Raw genomic sequence first — 9,364 nt, 5'->3', positions numbered from 1 at the left:
TTTCATAGCATCACAGCTTAGAAATAAATCTAAATAAAAACTTAAATGTAAATGTGTGCGTGAAATCTGAGTATAAGTGAAATAAGAATATATTATTAAATTCAAATATTTTTTTCAAAGCACTTAATCAATAATAGACTCTCAAGAAAGATATTAGGTAGATTAGTTTCTGATATACCAACGCTGTTCATTTGAAGAAGTCAGCACCCTGTATATTAATTTGATTTAAAACTGATATTTGTTTAATACAATAAAATTGGGCAAAATGGTAAAATTGTCTTTTAAAACATGAACTATTAAAAGTAAAAAGTGTTCTAATATTTCTTATATTTAAATCACTCTATTACTAATAAATATTTATTATGTAAATATTTTTTGACGACGTCACTGGCAGTAATACCTTGTATTAGTGGCATCAACAATGGGATGTTGCAATGCAAGTGTTTTTTACAATTTCCACTTAAGGATTTGGCATCATTGCATCAGAGATATTGACAGATATGAAATGACACAAACAAAGCGGATCGTGAAAGAGGAAAAATTAAGAATTTTAATAATTCTATTTAACAAAATACAGTGAAATAAGTTTAAAATTAAAATGTGTGAATAAACAAATGACCCACAAAATATGATCCTTAGTTCTGGTCAAATCCCATCATAACCCGGTGTTTTTATGATGTAGGAAAAGGGAACGGACCGTAGGTATAGTTAGTTCGAATTTTCAGTGAAAAAATTCGATACGGGAGGATATACCCGAAAAATGAAAAATTGCAAACTTTGGAGGTCGATATCTCGGCTTCTATAGGCACTATCGGAAAAATTCCAACGGTCTTGTCTTAGTTTCATCCTTCGAAATATAAAGAGCCCTTCCAAAAGGTCATAGCTCTCATATTAACCAAGATTTCGCATTTTTAGAGTCCATTTTTGGGCTCAAAAACAGAATCAAAAAATTACTTTTTTCCAAATTTTCAAAGTGCTCTCATTCCCTTACGTTTGTCCAAGTCGCGTTATAACCCGGTATTTTCGTGATGTAATCCTGAGACCTTTTTCATGCAGATTGCATTCTGGACTTGCTGTACAAGTAAATTGACATAGCAACTACTTTAATCTGACAGCGATAATGATAAAGCAAGTAGGTTCTACAGAAGCCTCTATCAGCTCTTTGGTTCGTTCTGGAACTGTCTTTGTACTAAATGGTTCCCCTGTTTACTTAATTACAATGTCTGTCTTATTGACCATTTTAAAATTGGGTCTTCCGAAGCAAAGACCGAAGATTTATAGAAAATTTAGATGGTGTCCTAAAATAAACTAAAACATAAGATGTGACAAGTGGGATACGTAGATTAATGCACAGCTGATTATGGGCCGTTAGTTACGAATAAAAGCGGTGATAAATTTAAGACAACTTTGTAATAACAAATATATTCTTTAAATTATCCAAACGCAGACTTTAAATATGGAGATCGCCAGCAGATAAAGAAGAACAAATCTTAAGAAATCGAATTGATTAAATGTTAATTAGACAAGGACGCAATATCGCGATCATGATGCCAAAAATGTACCAAAGTACAGGGTCCGGCAAAATGATCTCCCACATTTTGATTTTCAATAAAAACGCTAATGTAAATACTATTGATATTTTATTTTTATTAACTAAAAATATATGGTATGCCATTTTGTTTTTATTAAGTTTTGAAAATTACAGACTCCAAGTGGCGATCATTTCTTTCGACACACATTCGAAGCCGATTTCTGAAAGTCGTCATTAGTCCAGCAGTAATTTGAGGCGATATTCCTGTAATTTCAATGGTTCGGGGATGATATTAAGAAACCTTCTTTTTCAGGTAGCTCCAAAGGAAAAAGTCGCATGGGGCAAAATCGGGTGAAGGCGCAGGCCATCCAACGTCTCCACGTAACGAGATTACGCGTCCTGGAAACATTTCCCTTAACAGGTCCATTGTCCTTCTTGCCGTGATGAGCTGTAGCCTCATCCTGTTGAAACCACACATCCGGATGTTCAAGTTTTGGTTCTAAAAAATTACGTAGCATGTCGACATATCGATCAGCAGTTACGGTAACCATTATACCTCCTTCTTCAAAAAAATAGGGACCCCAAACACCAAAAGAACCAACAGCACACCAAACGGTAACACGTTGGCTGTGAAGTGGCCTTTCATGGAGCTGCCCCGGATTTTCTGGTGCTCAGTAGCGAAAATTCTGCTTGTTCACATAGCCAGACAAATGGAAATGAGCCTCGTCACTCGTTATTAAAAGCTCATTTTCTGGGACGTTTTAAAGAATATCATTGGAACATTCTCGGCGATTTTCCCAGTCCCGTTCACTAAGTTCTTGCACGATCATCATTTTGTTTGGGTGGAACTTCAGATCGGTGTGCAAAATTCTTCTCACAGAACGATCTGACAAACGCAAAGCAGAGGCATGTTTAACAGCTGAACGTCTAGGAGATCGTTCAACTGTTTCTCTTACAGCTGCAATGTTTTTAGGTGTCCGAACACTTCTGGGTCAGGTTCAGCCTTAAAAAGAAAATCAACTGGTAGACCCAGAAGTGTTCGGACACCTGAAAACATTGCAGCTGTAAGAGAAGCAGCTTAAATATTATAATAGCTCACCCTGTATACCGATCTGGCCCAAAAAGTATACAGCTCTTAAGCCTTTAATGGCCCATATATCCTAAAAATTTCAAGTCGTTTAAAGGGTTTTTATTTAAGTTCTCGCGTCCGGAAGGAATTTGACCCATTTTTTTACGAATGTTTGACTTTGACTCGGTACCGCTCCCTTTGTGGGTATTGAAAAACAAAATTGTTTACGGATCCATCATTCTCAATGTATTGAGAGGCCATACAGCCAAAGATATGATTTTTTATTTCCCAAAAAACACGATTTTTTGGACTCGGGCTCGCGTGCATAATATAGTCGCAGACGCTCCTATAGGTGTATAACAGGCTACAATAATAAAATTGCAAATATTACTATTATTTGATATATTTCATAATATCCATATCAAAAAAAAATCGAATACGTAAGATCGGGCTTATCTATTCCTGGTCACAGGACGCCAAAGGAGAGCGAGTCCTAAGAGGACCGAATTCCCTGCTCCTTTCTCGTTATCTTGTTCTTGTCCTGTCAGAACCCTTCTCTGTCTCAGATATTAAGGAAATGTTCCGCTACATGTAACGTCATTTCCATGATCATTATTCTTATTGAGATGCATTAATTTTAAAGCGGTTACGACCCTTTAAATGGCCCCCGAAAATATTTTATAACGTTCAATACAAAAACATAATGTCGCACAAGATGTAGCGGTTTATATGTAGGTATATACGAATTCAGCTGGAAATCCGAGGGTTCATGCATTATTTAAGAAAACATAAATATCTCGGTAGCAAGACCACATATCGGATGCAGGTAAGACGACCGCTAGAAGGACGCCGAATTGCATATTCAGCAGCTTGAGCAGGAACAATTCATGCCCCTCTTGGTGTATCTAATCTCGTATTGATATAACTTAATATAAATTAAATACGTTCAAGTTAAATTCTAGATATTGGGAGAACTATTATTAAGATTATCAGTGACTTAAAGAATTTTTATTTTTAAGATAGAGATTTTGAATTTAATATGCTTCATCTATATTTCTTTAGAAAGTGCCTCTCTGTTTATTTAACAGTTTTTGCCAACAGTGCGCGCGACATCTCTGGAGGTACGTGAAAGGTAGCACTCGCCGCTAGGAGGCCAGTTCGATTCATAATATTGGCGCGACTTTTAAATCGAAATAAATAGTAGTAAATTAATTCAGCATAAATGAAAGTTTTTAGTTGTCGTAAGTGAGCGTGTTTAGTAAGTACATGTATAAAAGGCTGTTGTTATGCATAGAAAACTTTTAATTTATACTTTAACAAACGTCAAGAACCTTACAGTATGCAAATGTTAAATTATTGGAAGAAAATTCTAGTAAGAAAGTACGGTAGCTAACGGTAGGGGGTATTTCTCAATAAATTGAGAATTGTTTGAATCATTGACTTATGGATTATGTAGAATCAATGGAAGTGGCGGAAGATCGCAGTGAACAGGTTTGTTTTAAATTTTACATATTTAAAGTTTAAAATACTGGGTTTAGTTTTTGTAAATGGTTTCCTTCATGGCTCCTATATCCTACTTTATAGCCTTTCTTTACACAAGAGGCTAACCAGTTTGAAAGTAATGCTAAATTTTAGAAAGATTTATTTTTTAGGATTTATATAGCAGCAGCAGCAATGAGAACTCAGATTGTAATGTTAACATTAAATTCGGAGTTTATATTTTTCGAAGAGCTTATGAATTTTTTTGTAAAAGTAAACGTACTGCATACACGCAACAAACTATAAACAATAATTGAAATATTAAAATTTTAGGTTAGGTCCATCCGTTCTTCCTCTTGCTTTAGGCCAACCAGGGACATCGACAGCAGGTTTCCTTTAATTTTTTCTTTTTCTTTTAATCTTCAACTTCGAAAAACAGTTCAGAGGGGATATCGAACAACAAATTGTTAATAGAATTTTTATCACCTAATTTATACAGGATGATTGATAATTGATCGTACGTTGATTTTTTTTGGCCTCATGGGTTTTATCTAGTGATCTAACGTAATATAAAAATTTGTTCTACATTATACAGGGTTGGTTATAATTAGTGATTTAACCGCTAGATACAAAAATTGTGAAAAATGCATTTTTTTTAATAAAACACTCTGTATATTTTAACATATTCTTAAAGGAAATTGAAATTCCTTTCTAACGAGGTACCATGTTCATATATCTAAGTAGTTCAGTTTCTGAAATTAAAGCAAGTTTCTGTAAAAATCGGAATATTTTGACATATTTACCTTATGGGGCCATGAAAGGTCATGCAATGCTATGCTATTAAAGTTTGACAGTTACATCAACCTAAAATAAACTTAAACTGCTCAAATATTGATCTAAAATAGTAATTTAACTTAATTCTTCCAGGCATTTTATTGACCCTTCTAGGGAATTAAAAAGGAAGATAATAACCTCAACTTCCTGAAAAAATACATTAACTACTTATAAATGGTTTAAATGATGATGTTCTTTTACTCTTCCAAAAATTTTAAGTATTTTATTGACACTTCTAAGCAGTTGATACTCGGTACTGTTTTTTTGGCAAAAAATCAATTTACAATCCGAATTTTTCCAATTTTCTCTGCGCCTTGTACATTCATCAAAAAACGTTGAAATAGGTGTCTAATAAATTTAATCAAAGAATCTGTGTGCGAATTTTCAATAGCACAGGTTTTTTCGTTCGTCAATTATGAGCATTCGGTGCTAGTCTTTTGAGAAAAATCAATTTCATCCAAGAATTCCAGATTTTCTTTACATATTGTACTTCAATCAAAAAACGCTGAAATAGGTGTATAATAAAATTAATCCAAGAATCTGTGTGCGAATTTTCAATAGCACAGGTCTCTTGGTTCGTCAATTATGAGTATTTGGTGCCAGTGTTTTGAGAAAAATCAATTTTATCCCAGAATTCCAGATTTTCTTCACATATTGTACATTAATAAAAAAGCACTAAAATAGGTGTCTAATAAAATTAATCCAATAATCTGTGTGCGAATTTTTAATAGCACAGATTTCTTGGTTCGTAAGTTATGAATATTTGGTGCTGGTCTTTTGAAAAAAACCAATTTTATCCCAGAATTCCAGATTTTCTTCACATATTGTACATCAATCAAAAAACGCTGAAATAGGTGTCTAATAAAATTAATCCAAGAAACTGTGTGCGAATTTTCAATAGCACAGGTTTCTTAGTTCATAAGTTATGAACATTTGGTGATATTTTTTCGAGAAAAATCAATTTTATGTAAAAATTCCAGATTTTCTTTACATAATGTACATCAATCAAAAAACGCTAAAATAGGTGTCTAATAAAATTAATCCAAGAAACTGTGTGCGATTTTCAATAGCACAGGTTTCTTGGTTCGTAAATTATGAACATTTGGTGCTAGTCTTTTGAGAAAAATCAATTTCATCCAAGAATTCCAGATTTTCTTTACATATTGTACATCAATCAAAAAACGCTAAAATAGGTGTCTAATAAAATTAATCCAAGAATCTGTGTGCAAATTTTCAATAGCACAGGTTTCTTGGTTCGTCAATTAGGAGTATTTGGTGCTAGTCTTTTGAGAAAAATCAATTTTGTCCAAGAATTCCAGATTTTCTTTACATATTGTACATTAATAAAAAAGCACTAAAATAGGTGTCTAATAAAATTAATCCAATAATCTGTGTGCGAATTTTTAATAGCACAGATTTCTTGGTTCGTAAGTTATGAATATTTGGTGCTGGTCTTTTGAAAAAAACCAATTTTATCCCAGAATTCCAGATTTTCTTCACATATTGTACATCAATCAAAAAACGCTAAAATAGGTGTCTAATAAAATTAATCCACGAAACTGTGTGCGAATTTTCAATAGAATAGGTTTCGTGGTTCGTCAACTATGAATATTTGGTGCTACTCTTTTGAGAAAAATCAATTTTATCCAAGAATTCCAGATTTTCTTTACATATTGTACATCAATAAAAAAACGCTGAAATGGATGTCTAATAAAATTAACCCAAGAGTTTGTGTGCGAATTTTCAATAGCACAGGTTTCTTGGTTCGTATGTTGTAAACATTTGGTGCTAGTCTTTTGAGAAAAATTAATTTCATCCAAGAATTCCAGATTTTCTTTACATATTTTACATCAATCAAAAAACGCTAAAATAGGTGTCTAATAAAATTAACCCAAGTATCTGTGTGCGAATTTTCAATAGCACAGGTTTCGTGGTTCCTAAGTTATGAACATTTGGTGCTGGTCTTTTGAGAAAAATTAATTTCATCCAAGAATTGCAGATTTTCTTTACTTATTGTACATCAGTAAAAAAGCGCTGAAATAGGTGTCTAATAAGATTAATCCAAGAATCTGTTTGTGAATTGTCAATAGCACAGGTTTCTTGCTTTGTTAATTATGAGAATTTAAGCTAGTCTTTTGAGAAAAATCAATTTCATCCAAGAATTCCAGATTTTCTTTACATATTGTACATCAATTAAAAAACGCTAAAATAGGTGTCTAATGAAATTAATCCAAGAATCTGTATGCGAATTCTCAATAGCACAGGTTTCTTGGTTCGTCAATTATGAGCATTTGGTTCTAGTCATTTGAGAAAAATCAATTTCATCCAAGAATTCCAGATTTTCTTTACATATTGTACATCAATAAAAAACGCTAAAATAGGTGTCTAATGAAATTAATCCAAGAATCTGTATGCGAATTCTCAATAACACAGGTTTCTTGGTTCGTCAATTATGAGCATTTGGTGCTAGTCTTTTGAGAAAAATCAATTTTATCCAAGAATTCCAGATTTTCTTGACATATTGTACATCAATAAAAAAGCGCTGAAATAGGTGTCTAATGAAATTAATCCAAGAATCTGTATGCGAATTTTCAATAGCACAGGTTTCTTGGTTCGTCAATTATGAGCATCTGGTGCTAGTCTTTTGAGAAAAATCAATTTCATCCAAGAATTCCAAATTTTCTTTACATATTGAACATCAATCAAAAAACGCTGAAATAGGTGTCTAATAAAATTAATCCAAGAGTTTGTGTGCAAATTTTTAATTGCACAGGTTTCCTGGTTCGTCAATTATAAGCATTTGGTGCTAGTCTTTTGAGAAAAATCAATTTCATCCAAGAATTCCAGATTTTCTTTACATATTGTACATCAATCAAAAAACGCTAAAATAGGTGTCTAATATAATTAATCCAAGAATCTGTGTGCGAATTTTTAATGGCACAGGTTTCTTGGTTCCTAAGTTATGAACATTTGGTGCTGGTCTTTTGAGAAAAATCAATTTCATCTAAGAATTCCAGATTTTCTTTACCTATTGTACATCAATCAAAAAACGCTGAAATAGGTGTCTAATAAAATTAATCCAAGAATCTGTGTGCGAATTTTTAATAGCACAGGTTTCTTGGTTCGTCAATTATGAGCATTTGGTGCTAGTCTTTTGAGAAAAATCAATTTCATCCAAGAATTCCAGATTTTCTTTACATATTTTACATCAATCAAAAAACGCTGAAATAGGTGTCTAATAAAATTAATCCCAGAGTTTGTGTGCGAATGTTCAATAGCACAGGTTTCGTGGTTCGTCAATTATGAACATTTGATGCTAGTCTTTTGATAAAAATCAATTTCATCCAAAAATTTCAGATTTTCTTTACATATTGTACATCAATAAAAAAACGCTAAAATAGGTGTCTAATAAAATTAATTCAAAAAACTGTGTGCAAATTTTCAATAGCACAGGTTTCGTGGTTGGTCAATTCTGAGCATTTGGTGCTAGTCTTTTGAGAAAAATCAATTTCATTCAAGAATTCCAGATTTTCTTTACATAATGTACATTAATAAAAAAGCGCTGAAATAGGTGTCTAATGAAATTAATCCAAGAAACTGTATGCGAATAACACAGGTTTCTTGGTTCGTCAATTATGAGCATTTGGTGCTAGTCTTTTGAGAAAAATCAATTTTACCCAAGAATTCCAGATTTTCTTGACATATTGTACATCAATAAAAAAGCGCTGAAATAGGTGTCTAATGAAATTAATCCAAGAGTTTGTGTGCGAATTTTCAATAGCACAGGTTTTTTGGTTCGTCAATTATGAGCATTTGGTGCTAGTCTTTTGAGAAAAATCAATTTCATCCAAGAATTCCAGATTTTCTTTACATATTGTACATCAATTAAAAAACGCTAAAATAGGTGTCTAATGAAATTAATCCAAGAGTCTGTATGCGAATTCTCAATAGCACAGGTTTCTTGGTTCGTCAATTATGAGCATTTGGTTCTAGTCATTTGAGAAAAATCAATTTCATCCAAGAATTCCAGATTTTCTTTACATATTGTACATCAATAAAAAACGCTAAAATAGGTGTCTAATGAAATTAATCCAAGAATCTGTATGCGAATTCTCAATAACACAGGTTTCTTGGTTCGTCAATTATGAGCATTTGGTGCTAGTCTTTTGAGAAAAATCAATTTTACCCAAGAATTCCAGATTTTCTTGACATATTGTACATCAATAAAAAAGCGCTGAAATAGGTGTCTAATGAAATTAATCCAAGAGTTTGTGTGCGAATTTTTAATAGCACAGGTTTCTTGGTTCGTCAATTATGAGCATTTGGTGCTAGTCTTTTGAGAAAAATCAATTTTACCCAAGAATTCCAGATTTTCTTGACATATTGTACATCAATAAAAAAGCGCTGAAATAGGTGTCTAATGAAATTAATCCAAGAATCTGTATGCGAAT

This window comes from Anthonomus grandis, chromosome 15, assembly GCF_022605725.1.
Source record: "Anthonomus grandis grandis chromosome 15, icAntGran1.3, whole genome shotgun sequence".
Taxonomy (NCBI): domain Eukaryota; kingdom Metazoa; phylum Arthropoda; class Insecta; order Coleoptera; family Curculionidae; genus Anthonomus; species Anthonomus grandis.
This window is presented reverse-complemented; position numbering follows the sequence as displayed.